Source organism: Trichoplusia ni, chromosome 13 (assembly GCF_003590095.1).
Source record: "Trichoplusia ni isolate ovarian cell line Hi5 chromosome 13, tn1, whole genome shotgun sequence".
In the NCBI taxonomy this organism is placed as follows: domain Eukaryota; kingdom Metazoa; phylum Arthropoda; class Insecta; order Lepidoptera; family Noctuidae; genus Trichoplusia; species Trichoplusia ni.
The window spans coordinates 6,776,253-6,793,757 of record NC_039490.1 but is presented as its reverse complement, the minus strand read 5'-3'; the positions used below and the strand labels follow the sequence as shown (position 1 = coordinate 6,793,757).

Here is a 17,505-nt window from a genome sequence, read left to right as displayed (position 1 = left end):
TTGCCCTTTGTGTACCGAGGCAGCGGTAACCATAACGAACCGTTAGGATTACACATTTTGAACCATTTTGGACAAGGTAGATTTATAAGTTCATATAGATACTCTAAATCTGTGTTCTAAAACATGACTAAAAAATACGGTACAAACGTCCCTGTGACAAAATATATCCAAATCGGTTGAGCAATTTATGCGTAAAAGTGTAACAAAGACCCATCCATCTAAATTCTGAATAATATTAACTTGATGCTACATGGTGTTGTAAACATAGTATAAAGCCTTGACGCTAGATGTGTGTCAAAGATAAAGTCTATATTGACACGACATGTTCATAATTATTATGTGGTCATTAAACACCCACTGTTACAAATTGCTTGCTATTGATTGACATGATATAACATACGTTTTTTTGGGTCTACGTAACTAGATGTAGTTATAAAACATAATTAATTAAGTTATATTTTTAAGACAAAAACGTACAACCTTCTTCAAATTAAATTCCAGTCAAACTTAATTAAGCTTTTATGGGGCGAAATCGTAGCTATTTCTAGTCAACGAAAATAATGTAAATAAACATCAAAACGAATTGAAAACCTCCTTAAAGTCAATTGTAAACAAGTGAGTTTGAAGTAGTTTGCCCACCGACCCTAGTGCGAAAAACAGTCGTTAACTTTAATACTATAGTCTCCCGGGCTGTAAACCTATCACATTTCGGTTACTAACCATTCGGTTTTTATGGCGATTTATTTTACTCCAAGAACTCTTCAAAACTTACAGGATAGTAATGTAAAAAACTACAGCGTAATAGTACCTACTTTGTAAGAGCTATAACAACTTACCTGGATACACGGTGTAGTCACGAAGACATTTTCAATGGCTCTGTCAAGAGTTATCTGTGGACAAAATAAATAAACGTTTCAAAAATAGGTACTAAAAAGACAATCGAAATAAACTTTATCTTAAGAATCGGCAAAACTACTTAGCTCAATTCTGCTATTTTACAATGGCGGATGAATGAATGGCAATTGGAATAAATTTGAAATTATTCCTATTCTCTTAAGCATTTTGCCAACAAAATAATTGGAAGTTAATTGTATTAACCCTGATTGTACTGTCCCCCACTGAATTTACAATTATTGTGTAGAAAAATGCTTAAGAAAATTGTCATTTTGAGCCAAATTTCATTCATTCATCGGCCGTTTTAAATAGCAGAATTGTTGCCCTGAGCGCGACGTGGCGGAAGCCAAGCATTAGTGTGACCCATGACAGCTTAATGTGGGGGTTTTTTAAAAGAAATAAAGATATATATATGTATATATATACTAGAAATAGTAGACTAGGATTAAATAGTGAGATTATGTTTCGACGCCGAATTAAAAAAATGTAGATATAGTTAATCAAAAAGCCCTTACTAAAGTAATTTTCAATTACTCGTAATTACCCTAGAATACCAATTTATTATATCTTGACTATAAATCAAATTCAAGTTTCCTTACGATCAATCATTTCATACATTTATTTATCTTAATTACATCTTATCTGAACTAAATAAATGTCATAATCTAACCACAACTATTGATTTTACAGCACGTTCAAAATAATATTCTAGAAATTAACTTCAATTTTAGTCCATTGCATGACTAACGATGATAAAAACAAATTACTAGCCTTAGAAACTGAATAAAATGGCGATTTATCTAAAAAGCCATTTCAAATCAAGAAATTAATGAAGTTATCAATTTAATAGGCTTTTAATTAGTTTATTCGCGCGACCTCAATTCAATTGCAAAATAAATAAATGAATGTAAATGGTTTTTATTAAAAATTATGGAGACTCATTAATAAAGTGTTCAATTTAATTGATAAAATCAATAAATTGCGAATTCAATTAATTAATAAATGAAATTAATTTTAATTGAATTACGAAAGAGTGTGATTTTATGTTACTTGCTTGTGTGTACAGTGGTTGGAACAAGACATAATAAACATATTCGCCTTTCAATTTTTTCTGGTAAAAAGAGACCGCGACCCCTGAGTTTAGGGTAGTCAGATAGGAAATGTAAACTCCAGCGTTCACAAAAATATATGTAACTAACTGTTCTCCGCGACTTCTTCCGTGTGGTTAGAAGATATAAGTTAGGAATTTTTGATCGGAAGCCCTCGGAGATAAATAATTGTCCCTGTTTTTTTCCACATTTTCCATTGTATCTTCGCTCCTATTAATCGTAGCGTGATGGTATATAGCCTAAAACCTTCCTCGATAAATGGTCTATTCAACCCAAAAAGTTTTTTTTAAATTTGAACCAGTAGTGCCTGAGATTAGCGCGATCAAACAAACAAACAAACTCTTCAGCTTTATATATTAGTATAGGTGTGTTATAAATGTTGTGGTGTGGTGTTTGTGGTACCTTCGTTGTATCTGAATTCCATAACACAAGTGCTTTAGCAACTTACTTTGGGTTCAGATCAATGTATGTGATGTTGTCCGCATTTATTTAAAAAAAAAAATGTAAAAGTGATGATATATCCTACTTACAGAATAAATTATTCATTTCATACTTTGCTTGTATTGACAATGAAAGTAAGGCAATATAAAATTTATATTACATTAATAAAATTGTATATTTATTGTCTTGCTTGACCTACTGGTACCAATTCCTGTTAAAAACATACAAATTAGAACTCTTATTGCAGTTCCGAAAATCTTAATTAAAAGTTCGCTTCCTCACTGACCTTATAATGACATCTGACAAAGAAATAACTTGCCACACACTTGCCATTTTTTTTGCAGTGTCCGTCTTGTAGTTTTTTGGTATAATAATAACATAAATTAACCAAATTACAGTGATTGAAACTTACGCGTGACGTCACGATTGAGTATAAATTTTACTCTATCGTTACGTCACAAGTAACCCCTCTCCTAAACTTTAAAGCAATTAATCTTTGTCAATTCTAGTTTTTCTGAAAAAGGAAAAAATACGTGTCTCATACTTTTCAATGATCTAACCGGGACTAATGAGATTTTTTCTTTTTATACCCAGTCATCATCCCTATTATCACTCCGTACATCGATTCCTAAGCTCATTTTATATTGGTCAACTTATAACATTGCAACGCTACAAGTAATTTATAAAAACCATGTCATAATACACAGCTAAACATGGCTGATCTAAATCTAAAGCTACTTACACCTCATTTGAATCCTTAGGCAATATCCTCAGTAGTCGCTTCGCCGGTAAGGGCATAACCTACATACTGGAGATCTAATCTAGGAGGTACCGACAGCAAAACAAGTCAACAAGGACTATTAATTTATTAAATTTATAAATTTCACTCTGGCAAAAGAGAGATAGAAAAAAAAATGTAGAGACGTTTGAAATTGTCTCAAAGTAAAGAGTTGTTAATAAGTTAAGATGACAGTTATTTTTCTTCAGTATTTTGAAATGTAAATTAATACAAAATTAACGTAATGGACCATTAAAGACTGGCAAACCAATTATTTAAGTATATCAGTATACTTTCGATAAAACAGTAATTTTTATAATTTCGAGAAAGTGCCTTAGTACCTCCATCATTATCAAAAAAATATTGTCTGCTGTTATAACCTTGTGTACGTGAAGTTTTTTCAGGATAAAATACTACTGAGTTGCAGTTCACTCTACAGAAAGCAGGAACAATAAATTGTCCTACTTCAATCCATGCAAAAGTGAGACAATGACGTCACGACTCTTATCGAGCCCTATGAGAAATGTGACACTTTTTTTTAAACGACTCCCGCTATAAGGCATTTAATCCTTGTGTGGCAGGGGTTTTCACAGTCAATTCACATACACAGAGACACCCAGACTCAGAACAGGCATTCGTGGATCACACAAACGCTTGTCCCGCGACAAGACGCGCAAAGTGGGTTTGGCATGATGACCTCAACCACTCATTTATCCGTGCAGTCAATAAATCCATTTCATTATTAAAAAAAACTTATTTTCGTTTTTAACTTTAATAAAAATTTCGTTGCTAACGCTACAGACGCCCAAGTCTCGTGCAATTTAGAAATACTGCACTTTTTTCCGTCAGAATTAGACTAATTAATAATGATTACGAAACGACGGCAAATAGGTCTTGGAATCGTCGGCGACACGCTCGTTACTCGAATTTATACCGCGGTGTAAGGGCCAGTACACACTGGAACATCTTCTATTTAAAATAATTTGAGAATAAAATATTGTTATGAGGCTGTGTTCGCTAGGCCATCACACATCTTCTTTATTAAAATTGTTAGTTATAGTATTTATGAGTGCAATCTTTGATTATTTAAAATGAGAACTTAAGCATTAATTTATCAGTTTTTCGGATGACCAGGTTTTTCCTCTACAAGAGTTAAATCAGGATTAGTTGCGAAGTAAAGTCCCAGCCAACGATAATATAAATTAATTTTACTTTTAAGTACCTATTAGGATTTGAAGAAATTATATTTGTAAATACTTTATTGAGTGGTTTAACTAGGTTCCAAGACTATCCATTGCTTCAAGCAGAAAATGACGAAGGGATTCATTTTCTCTAAAATATTGCTAACAGCCTTCTGGAATATCTATAAAAAGCAGTCTGTAACGTTTTCATAGCAAATCCGCTATACAGATATTATTCCTGACTAGGTTTAATTCGCATTCGTATTTAATAGTTTAGATTTTAAGCATTTATACGGTACTCACATTTAACCCATAAAATGTTTATTACATCGTTTGAACTAACATCAACTAGATCCGAACTGGGTACCTACAAACTTATCTTTACCGTTACGAGTGGCGCTGGTAGCGCGCTGCTACTTTAAAAGCTGTCAAATATGTTAGGCCAAATTTTAGTTCTGATTTTCGCCACCGGCAAATTTAAAATTTGTTGTGCTTTATACAGTGTGTCTAGGCCCTTAGTAACGTATCGAGTTTCAATCGATTACGCAACTATGGTGGCGAGTACTCGATTATAATCAGACCGTGTAAACGGTTTATGTTAGTATTAAGTTTCTCATTGGATATTAATATTGTATTTTATTCGATACTAAGATTTCTAAGCTATGTTAATGGTGTTGCTTAAGACTGATGAAAAATTATTTTAAGATGATATTATTATTTTACTGTAAGACTGTTTATTAAGGTTATGTTTAAAGCTTATTATATTTAGATTTTAAATTTAAATTTAGTACATTTGTTATTTTTGAAAAACAAAATAAGAAACACGTTATGAAACTTTCTCTTACACAAAAAGCTAAATTTTCAAACAACAACAATGCTCCCAATTGATGTCAAGCGATAAAAAAAAATCGATTAAGTAATAAACTCCATAGTTGTACATTCCAATATAAATTCTAGCCTGAAGCAATAACGCCTATAATAAATCAAAGTCAAGTCAAAGTCACCAGCTTTGTCATCGATTTGTCGGTTCTTTAATCTTTTAATCTTTGTCCCGCTTCTGTCAAAGTGACCAGTAACTTTGACACCCGATTTGATATTAATGTTAAGGAAGGAGGGGTCTATGTTTAGTGGTGATTGAGGATATAATGTGTTACAGAAGTGTTAATAATTACTCGTTAAAAAAGCCAATAAGATTGCGCGTGATAATTGTAAATTGTTATTTTGTAGAGTGACCATGCATTCTGTAGTATTAATATATGTTTTTTAACGATAACTGCTCTTAGGATTTTAGTTTAAAAAACATTAAAGTTACATGCATTGCACAAATACTTTACTTATGAAGGGATCGAACACGCGACTACCACTCCTACTACTGAGCACAGGCGTCATCCCATACACTAGTTACATTTCTCGAGCGCTAACACTGCAATTTATTAAACTGATCAGACAAAATCACGTACAAAATCGAAAAGAAATGTCATTCTTATGACATACCTGATCTTGGACTCCGGTTGAGTCCGAAACTAGTCGGGCTACCCCGATAAATACGCGTGAGTAAACCGTTACATCATTTAATAATACCTCAGCTAGGCCTCAAAGTATATATTACTTCGAGAAAGATTTATTTCAGAATAAAGTACAACATGGTCACCCTACCTCGGACCACCCTTGACACGGATTAGTAACTGCACTATCTAGTGTTGTTTACGATTATATCTTTGTCATTTAACGTTTCTCACGATACCATTTATAATAGTTGTCAACCAGAGGTAGGCCTCAGGTTGACAGCTGTTATACGGTAGGACAACCTCCTATTAAAGAGATATTGTGGAAGAGAGACAACTCTACAACGCGTAGAGCGCTGTCACGCTAGTAGTGGTGGCAGGACTATTAATTAGACGACATACAGACATACCAACCAATTTCAGATTAGTGCCACAGTTAAGATTAAGATAAATGACGCTCTATTCGCAAACGCCACTTAATTGTTACATTCATAATTTTAATACGAGTTTTACAATCCATAATAAAATATTATTTGCAAAAGTCATTGTGACTGTTTAGTTCGTTTTTAACCGACTTCAAACATGAGGATGTTTTCAAATTTGTCTGTATGTACTTGCTTTTTTACTTAAAAGAATGCTTTTATTAATGTGATGGCTTATAACCACGTGGTAACCGTTGAGAAACAGTGTATATTTCGCAAATTTTTTGTAACAAATTTCGTTTGTCGATATAGAAATATTTTATACCAATCAAATCTAGTGTAGTCTGTCCGTCATGTCATAAGTACAATCTATATCTATACTAATATATAAAGCTGAAGAGTTTGTTTGTTTGAACGCGCTAATCTCAGGAACTACTAGTCCAAATTGGAAAATTCTTTTTGTGTTGAATAGACCATTCATCGAGAAAGGCTTTAGGCTATGAACCATCACGCTGCGACTAATTGGAGCGAAGATACAATGGAAAATGTGAAAAAAAACAGGGCGGGTATAAATCATAACTTATATTTTCTACCCACGGCGACGAAGTCGCGGGCAACAGCTAGTAATCGATAAAATAATCCTTACTCATTATCATTGACGTATACAAAAGTACTACTAAGTAAAACAATAGGTAACACGAGGAAAATAAACGAGGACCCTATTTACCGTCTAATTAAAACATAATTATTTTTAAAAAGGTGGAATCACGCCATTATATTTTTCACGCGATTGTACCACACGAAATGCTATGACGTAAATCAAAAGAGCTATAAAATGGTGCACGAGGCACGCGCCGCCCGCGCCCACCTCCATAAAAAATATAGTAATGTTCCGCGGTTTTACTCGTTTATTTTCCGTTTATATTAAACTTATTGACATAAAATATCCTATGTGCATTTTTTTGTTATTGGCTGTGTGTATGTTAAGTTTCATACATTTCTATGGAGTATTGTTTGAGTAAAGGTGCAATAAAAATGGCCTCGAACTTAATTTTGTATCAGTAATTCTAAATTTTAATTTACGGTTTTCCTTCTTGTTAGTTTCGGTTATTACAGCAAAAATATTGCAGTTAAGCGCTGTCTTCGCCTTTATGCCTGGCTGGGGGCTTTTATAGTCTGCCAATCATGCCAAAAGAAACAGCTTAAGATTTTTTATAAATTGGCAGTTTTCTTGTAAGATTCTGCGTAGCATACATCAACGCAGTATACTATAGTTTCGCATTATGTGGCCGTAAATGCAAAACTGACAGACAAACTTGTACTTTTTATATAGTTCGGATTAGCAGTAATATATTGATACATTATTTTACTACAGTTATCACATTTCTTTGTTTGTAAATCGTAAAAATGTTGACAGTCCTAAAATATTTAATTGAAAGCTACAAATGGACATTGATATAAATTTTAATGGCTTTTTTACGACTCTCTGTGAGATATTTTGTCAAATAAATTTAATTAATGAAATTATTTGTGTTTATGTTTTTTGATAGGAATTTCTTTTTTTGATAACCTGTTTGGTAGGAACGATTTTAAAGTCTTAAAATGTTGACTATCTATTATTATGTATCTAATATGTGAGCAATGAGGTGAAGATTTTGTACTTACATACTACCTAAGGCTTATTATTTTTATTAAACTTTTGTCAAAAAGGTTTTAATTTTATTTGAATGTCTGCTAACTTCTAAACTACTTTTATTTATTCGTCAAATTAATGCCTCTAGTGATCAGTGGCTTAGTAGTTGATTCGCCCGAATCGGGCTTTTTCCTGAGACGTAATAATTTCGGGCGAGTAGTGCATTACAAAATTTTGGTGTACCGGATTCGCCCGCTGTTTAATTTGTCTCGCGCGAATCTAGCGCTAAAAAATATTCAAAATTAAAAGTAGTCTACTAACCCGATCAATTGCGTAAATAGCTGGGAGTCAAATTTGTTGGTTGACATCCGAAACGATGCCAACAGCCTAGTTTTAATATTACATGAACGAATTTTATAGTTTTTCGAAGTATAATAGTCAGATATCATGTTAAATATTAACAAGCTGAATATAATATTATTCTTTATTTAATCGCGGTTTACTCACGCATACTTATCTGGGTAGTCCGATAGTTTAGTCGTACTCGTTCTTGTAGAAGCGAGATGGCGCTATACAAGACGTATATTGCCGTCTCTTTTACTCAAGTGCACTTAGTTTAAGATGTAATACTAAAATCTCAAAAGCTTATACAGTTACAAATTATATGTATTAAAACGGTTTAATATGTACGTAATTAAGGTTAGTCAATTAAGTTTTCAATGAAAGTGCAATGTGCATATTAATGTGCAATAACCATCTAAAAACTTTATGCCTAACATTAACCGCTTAATTAATGACGTAGTTAAACTGCCCCAGTTACTTACGATTTCGATGTAGTTAAAGGGACAATAAATATAAAGTTACGTACACACTATGACGCTTAATGCTTCACACTAATTATCTAATATATAAAATTCCCGTGTCACGATGTTAGCTACCGTACTCCTCCGAAACAGCTTAACCGATTTTTATCAAATTTTATATGCGTATTCAGTAGGTCTGAGAAGAGTTGTGAGCAACTCTCTAAAACAAAATATTTTATTTTTTGGACGTAATTGTTTGTTTTAATTTTTTTTATAATGTGGCATTAAAAATGCATACAACTAGAAAAAAAAATATTCGACAAAACTACGTTTGCTGGGTCAGCTAGTTTACTATAAACTTTCCTTTTCTCGACAGTGCTTGAAACCAATTAATATTTTACACTCGGACACTTTGGTCATGAATGAAAGTTCCTTAATGCACGTGGAAACGCAAGTCTTCTTATATATGATTGGCAATCTAAAACTGTACATGGATAATGTTTATTTTAAACCGACAATTTACTAAGAAACTTAATCTTTGCATCACACGATTATCACAAAAAAATCAAGTCACATGCACAAAGACATTCAGACTCAGAACAAGCATTCATGGATCACACAAATGCTTTTACTACGCGGAGATCGATCCCGCGACACATCCCACACTGGGTTTGACTGTCAACTATACCAGTCGGTTATCCGTGTCGTCGAATATGTGGATATTTAATTTATAGTAAGTTCTTTAAAATCTAAAGTCGTCTGTGAATTGAGATTGTCACCTTGTGTACAAAGAGGCTTGCTTTATCTGCTCTACCTAATGAACCGATTTGTAAGTGATTGTAAAACATTTATAACATTCTAATTATTTATTCAGTTACAAACTGCAGTGATTAAAGGTTAGGCCATAAATAATATTGATACTATTCTGACTGTAACGATGTTTAAAAGTAGATAGAGTCAATTATTTGCGTAATATGTAATAATGAATTATTTGCGTAATATGTAATAAAGAATAAGTTTTTTTTAATGATTAGCTCGACTTATTTAATTCTACGTATTTTAGAAAGTTTTCGTGTTTTAGCCAGAAACAAATGATTTTTGAACTTATTTAAACTTTGCGGGGATTAAAACTAAGAAATACTCTCCTTTATGTTAGTAAAGATTACTAAATCTTAACTTGTAGTTCTTTAACTAAACTTCTAAATTTAATTTCATTCCACCCCAGCAAAATCCACGGAACGCGACAATTAACAATCTATTTTAATTATAGTGAGTCATTGTAATAAAAACTCAACCCCAAACTCGAAATAACGATGTGTGATTAGCAAATACATTTTTAATTATCAACCCCTATAAAAGCGTGCCCAACCCTAAAAAGGGTAACAGAAAGTACGAAAAAACCGTTAACAAAATGACGAACTATATTAAATTATATAGCTGATATTGTTTTCCTGAATTTAACTATAGAATGCAAAACATTTTTCGAAATCGGATTTGTAGTTTCAAAGATAAGCGTGTTTAAATAAAAAAACAAACTGTATTCTGTTGGTTTAGGTGAAGCAAAATAAATAGCGTGTGTCTGTGTATTAAGCATGTTTATTTATAATATGTACATAATTATATTTGTACACGTTTGTGGTATAATTTACTCATAATATGTGCATGTCTGATTAAATCAATAAAAGCTTCTATTTTTTTTGGTGCCGTCACGTTTTGGGCGGTTGTGCGTTTTGTCGCGTCGCAAAGTCGGTGCAATGGAAACCATCTTTAAATATCGTCTTACCGTATTCCTTGGTGGGGTTAAGGTGGGGTTCTGTGAAAGTGATTGGAATTATTAGCATTTTATTTCACAACATATAGGTAAGTTAAATTTCGATAAAATTTGGAACCTAAATGATTTGAAGTTATATTTATCGAGGACACGAGTTTGATGGATGATATAAACTCACTATTATAGTCTTGAAACTGTGTATAAGTAGGTAAATGATGAGTTACGTACTTATAATTATTAATGTGATAATAAAATTATCTGGTACAGGTTATAAAACCTCTATGGTCAGGGAAAATTGCAACGAACGAGGCGCAAGAGCACATCATTCAAAATGGCTGAACCATTCATATTTGGAACTGCGCAAAATTTCGGAATCACGAAAAGCTATACCGTAATATCACTGGCTTTCACTTGAAGTTAGTCAGAAATTGGGAGAAAACTTGAAATTTTATGATTATATAACTTTGACAAATAAATCTGGAGTACTTACTTGGTTCAGAAGACCAGAGTCCATGATTCCCAGCCTTCATTTCGTACAGGTCTTGTCCTGTCGGCTTCGTTCACAAGAATGAGCTGTGGGTTAATACCACAGGTAGAACGATCCCATGGGGTGATACCACCACCACATGGTGAATACCATCACGCATGCGCCTTGCCGGGTGGGGCAGGTATTGATTATTTCTACCCCTATTCCACGATGGACTGATAAGGTTTTACGGTAAGGTAGACAAATTACTGTTGGAGGGCGATTTCTGAATTCGTATTAATTATGTAGAAAAGGAATGATTGATTGGAATTGTCCTAAAGTTGCTTTGGTTCGTAGCAGTGTTTGTGGCTTCTTAGTACAACTTTCAATAGTCAATGACTTGCAGAAATCAATAGGTTCAAAGAAATGTTGGCTTGTATGGTACCCGTTTTCTATAGGCTTGTAGATTTGAATAAAACCTTTTTAGAAGTTATTTTAGTTTTTATTATTAATGTTTCATTAATTTATGTTGGCGGTAATGTTTTTGTAGTAATATTTTGATAGTTAAATTTTATGAACCGTAAAGATGGAGTCACTACACAATAATTAATTTACAGGTTCAATCTTATTATATGAAATACTTAAATGTCAGGCATCTTGAAAATTTGAGTATATTATTTTTAAAATTTACAAAATCTCATAAAGAACTACAAGTTAAGGGAAAATTCTGAATATTTGAGGAAATTCCAGTTCTAAATTGCAGTCTAAGAAATGTGGGGGTGTGGTGGTGGCGTAAATACTCGTAATCCGTAACACCATTGTAACCACCACATAGGGACTTAACTATTGCACTGATAACTGGGATTTTATCATAGTACATTGACGTTTGCAATTTTAAATACAAAGGTACTAATTGACAATATGAAAATGAGAGTATGGTTACGCGATAAATGATCTTTGATTTTGAAAATTAAATATATGGAAAAACCTTTTCATAATGAGAAAAAAAATACCGTAGGTACGTATTATCGTCCGTCATCTCGAGAATTCCTTTTATTTGTTAGAGACGAAATAAATAATACGAAATCACTACTTTAAAATAAAATCAAAACTATTCTATTTATTTACCTAACTGAAAGCTTTTACAATAAATTTATGTATTATATAAGTGTCACTCTCTACGTTTACTGTATATAATAAAATACATTATTTTTAATCCCTTTTTTCATAAATGAAAGACAGCGAACATACAATGAACTGCTGAAAAATCAAACGTTTCGCTACATTTTTAATCGGTTGCCCATTCCGCTTACAAGTTTTGCAGACACGAATCTAGTATAAACAAATATCGGCTAAATAAACGTTGTAGCGAGCGGGCATCGAACCCACGGCCAGCACTGCGCCAATCAATAATATTGTTGCAATTTCGCAACGACTGCTTTTTTTTGGGATTGAAAGTCGCAACGACTTGCTAACGGCTTTTGAAAGAGTTTTTTTGGGAAATAATGTTTCTATTTTTAATATGGGTTTCATTGCAGTGGCTTTAAACATATAAATCATGGTGTCATTATTTTAGAGTTCATTCTTTCCAATGTTATATAGCTGTCTGAGATTTTTAACGTCTATGTTAAAATCGGAGATATTGTCTATGAGTGATACCTTACTAAAAGTTTCTAAATATGTATGGATATGTCATATACTGTATGATACTTTGATATAAATTATATTTTTAAATAAAACTGCTTTACCTAATCTTTTATTTTTCAATATAATAACCTTCGTGGACATAATAATTCTTATACGTGAACCTTTTTCGTGAACATCCAAGAAAACAAGCTAAGCTTAGCTTATTAGTCAGCTAATCAGAGCATAAGTTCCTGACGAAATATGTTAGCTACTGTTTCATCTATTGAACGGATTTATATATACTCTATACTAATATATAAAGGTGAAGAGTTTGTTTGTTTGTTTGAACGCGCTAATCTCAGGAACTACTGGTTCAAATTGAAAAAATATTTTTGTGTTGAATGGACCATTTATCGAGGAAGATTTTAGGCTATATACCGTCACGCTGCGACTAAAAGGAGCGAAGAAAAAATCATAACTTATATCTTCTAACCACGCGGACTAAGTCGCGGGCGACAGCTAGTATAAAATATAATTTATACATTTAAATTTATCAAAAATACTAGCTAAAGTTCAGCAAACCAAAATCAATAAAACTCACCAAACTAAAAACGCCTAAAAAACCCATTAAAACAGAATTCTTCTTTCAACATTATGTAAACCGCCGTAAACGATTCCGTGCTGGATATAACTTAAATAAAATGGCCGACTAAGCGTCAAAAAAGCGCATTGCGGTATACTGAGGTCAAAGGATTGTAGTACAAATGTTCCTAGAAACTATTAATGATACACAATATGTTATTATAGACTGTTATTCTTTCTGGGGGCTTTCGTTTGCATGTCATGCGAGGTAGTTCCGCGATATGGCATGTTATCAACTCGGCTTTCATTATGAGTTTTGTTCATTTAAATTCATTATAGGTTTGTATTTTTTTTTAATTTATATATTAGAATGGATTTCGTGAAGGTTTTGTTGTTGAGAATAGATTTTGAGAGTGACAGCAGTTGCTTATGTATATTAAGTTAAAAGGTACTCAGCTGCATAACAGGGAAAAAGTTAATAGGCAGAAAAACTAAAACCTTTTTCACATTTATAATACTAGAGTAGATATTGAAACCAATAAAAAATTAACTGAAAGCTTTACGATTAATTATTAATGGCATTAATTGTACAAATGAAAAAAATACCTCAGTAAAAGCTAGGTCGAGGGTTAATTATAAAATACAAATATATTTTTTTGTAAATCTATATATATACTAATATATAAAGCTAAAGAGTTTGTTTGTTTGTTTGACCGCGCTAATCTCAGGAACTTCTGGTCCAAATTGAAAAAATATTTTTGTGTTGAATAGACCATTCATCGAGGAAGGCTTTAGGCTATAAACTATCACGCTGCGACTAATAGAAGCGAAGATACAATGGAAAATGTGAAAAAAAAACAGGGCAGGTATAAATTATAACTTATATCTTTTACCCACGGGGACGAAGTCGCGGGCAACAGCTAGTATAAAATAAAGTGAAGAATTCTATTCTCAATATTTTACGAAGTTTAATATCAGTTGATTTGCTATGTCAGATTTTGTAGACAGTTTGTATACCTATAGTTTAGTTATAGCTCCACGCTTTAATAGGCTCGAACGGCAAAACTTGTCAAATAAAAAATAGTTTTCATACATAAATAAAATAACATCTTCAACACTTTATAAATATCAAGGCGACAGGTTGCGAGAGTTGAATGTTTGTCGTCGCTTTACTCTGAAACGGCTCGTCCTATTTTCATAAAATTTGATAAAGAAGTATTCTACCCTGGATCAGCATAAAGGTTATATTTGTTTAAGTAACAATGTAGCTTCATAATGAGGTAGGTAAGGATCAGTGTGGCTATCTCATCAAGGGCATTTTAACAAACCGCAAGTAACATCGAAGGAGGACACTAGTATGTAACAAAGTATTTAACGGATAGTTAAGTAGATAAAATATTCTGTTTTCGTAAACATGAGTACACTAAAGAATAAATACACAATTACATAACGTTTAACCATGGTTTAATGCAATCTATATTATAATTTAAACTGTCGTTTTTTGCAACAAGAATACTGATTGGCTTAACAAAAACTACTGAATTTTAACCGGGCGGCCCCGTTTGATGTTTAACCGAATACACAATGAGGATTAAATTATGTTAAGGTTGGTATTACACTGGTGTAATAAGTAGTATTTTGAATAATGCAGTAGTTATTTATGTGAATTATTTTGAATAAAATGAAGATGGAAATGCGAAATGCATTAAAGCATGCAATAAGCATTTTAAAAATTTGGTGTCTTTTATAAATACTGGACCCATTATCCAGCAATTAAATAAAAACATGCTAATGTAAGATTAAAATGTTAACATTTTCCAATCCAATTTACGTCGTGATTTTTTCTTTCGACGTAAAACTAGCGCCTTGTATTTTGAAACACCTTTGTGACATCTTAAGGTACCATAGCATAGTACAGCATAGTGAAATATAGGAAGCAAACAAATTAATATATGATCATAAACACAGCTTTAACTTCTAGTAACTAAAGATACTGGTTAAAGATTATAAAAGAAAAAAAACATTTAAGTGTGAGACCCACCACATTGTGGGTTCCGTACGAATACCCATATTAAATTTATATTTCTATAAATTATTGCTTTACATCGATGTTTGACAACAGTTCATAAGATATAGCGTAGTGACAGGTGGACGGACGGAGTGACAGCGTGGACATAGTTATAGGTTTTCGTTTTTACCGTTTCGGTACGGATCCCAAAAAGGCCAATATCAAAAGAAAATAACTTACATTGTAAACAAAACACGACCAAAAATAATTATAGATCATTTTACACCGAACCTTACCATTCAGGTACAGCTTACCATAAAAGTAAGAACACCTGTAATCGATTCAAACTTAATTAAACACATTTAAATAATCCTCGATAAAGTATCTCTATTTAACGAATTGCTAATTTCGTTTTTACATTAAACATTTTAAGGGTTTCCAAGAATTTCCTCATAAAAAGCAACATCGGTGTTTAAAGTATTCTGAACGTACGATATTGGTACGAGTTTTATTTTTAATTGGTAATTAACAAATAATAGGCCAGAAGCCTATAAGCACCTCTTAAAGTAACGTTGCATATTTGGGAAAGAGATGCCGCTATACGGAATGTAGAGCGCTATCCTGCTCCAACAATTGCAACGTTTCTTCAAGAACTAGAGGTAGACCCTCTGATAGTTATTAAGGTATGACTTTTTTGAAAGTGGAATGACATTGATCGGTTTTGCAGTATGCTACTTTGATCTTCATTTCGCGGAAACTGCTGATCCGTTTTTGATGGTTTTCAGATATTCGATAAGTATCATTTAAGAGTTTTAATTACTTTTATTGCTTTAAAATTGTCGTGTATTTTGGTGAATACTTTAGATTTATAACTTCTATTTAATTGAGGTTTTTTATCTATCATCTAGTGTTCCACGGCGTGGTATTAATTTTGTTTTCATGGTAATGAAATGACATTAAAATCAAATTTGTCAGGTTGTCGGGGCGAAAGAAAAAATACCATTAGTCCACTCAAAGTAAATGTATCGAAAACACAAATACCTGGAATTAAAAAATCTATATTTATGAATGTAAGTAAGTATTTTTAATGCTTTTCTATGCTAGTGTTCCAATCAGGAACGAAAACCTTTTTATATTATAAACGGGAAGGTTTGTATGTGTGGATCTTTGTTCCTCTTTCAAGCAAACCACTAAACGGATTTAGACGAAACTTAGTAAACAGATAAGTTATAACCGGGATTAACACATAGGATTCATCGAGATTTTATGTTCCCGTGGAATCATTTTTGTTTTGTAGCGGGCAGGCACACGGGCTATAGCTAGAATAATACTATATTTTTTACATGTTTAAAGCTGATCCTTGATAATTGAAAACAATATATACAGGGTGTCCTAAAACTCAACGATAATCTGAGACCGGATGAAAGGCCAAGTGATAACAGATCAGGTAAAAATATAAAAAAAAACCATATCACTCAGTTCAGCGATAAGAGACATTTAAAAAGTTGAAATTCGACATCCCTCGTCGCATTTTTAAGTCCTGTGATCACCAACGTGACAATTTCGCTGTGAGTATTTTAATTCCGGGATCTAATTAACGATTCTATTATTTGAAACTATAAATTAATGCAATGAAAAAAAATTTTTTTTTTTTTCAAAAAATAGAAACAGATTTCTTTCCCTGATCTGTTATCACTTGGCCTTTCATCCGGTCTCAGATTATCGTTGAGTTTTGGGACACCCTGTATATATAGGCTATGTTTTCAAGACATTTTAAATAGTATTCTTATAGTAACTGTCGTGAGACTGATTCATTATTGAATGATGTAACGGTTTACTCACGCTTATTTACCTAATGGGAGAGCCCGACTAGTTTCGGACCCAACCGGAGTACTTTATCATGAGCTGAGGTACGTACGGAGCTAAAACTAAATCCTATCTCTACTGGGTTAACCATCAACCAAAAGCTTATTTATATTCGCCTTAAAGTATGTTAAATTCTCAGATAAGAATAAAGTACAAGTGATGAATATTTAATAATTTACGGTACCGAGGTATATACATGTCAAGGGCGAAATATGTACAAAAGGAATTGTAGTTCTATTACAATGCTTGATTTAGTGCCCTGTGTTTTAAATGGATAAATACATAGTACACTTGTCTTAGACGATTAAGTGGACAAGATAATTGGTTATCTAACAATTCTGTTTAAAAATGTTCGTACTCCATAGGATCCAAATTGACTGCACGGATAGCCGAGTGGTTGAGTCACCACACCAAATCCCT

At 32.6% G+C, this 17,505-nt stretch overlaps 1 protein-coding gene across 2 annotated transcripts in view; it reads right to left on the bottom strand.

Moving 5' to 3' along the window:
• The window catches only part of LOC113499863 (ras association domain-containing protein 10), a 123,409-nt gene that overhangs the window by 24,395 nt on the left and 81,509 nt on the right, over positions 1-17,505 (bottom strand). For both annotated transcript variants that reach the window (XM_026880437.1, XM_026880438.1), the window contains one exon: positions 837-890. The gene's annotated coding sequence lies outside the window, so the exon portion shown is untranslated. The remainder of the gene's footprint in view (positions 1-836; positions 891-17,505) is intronic.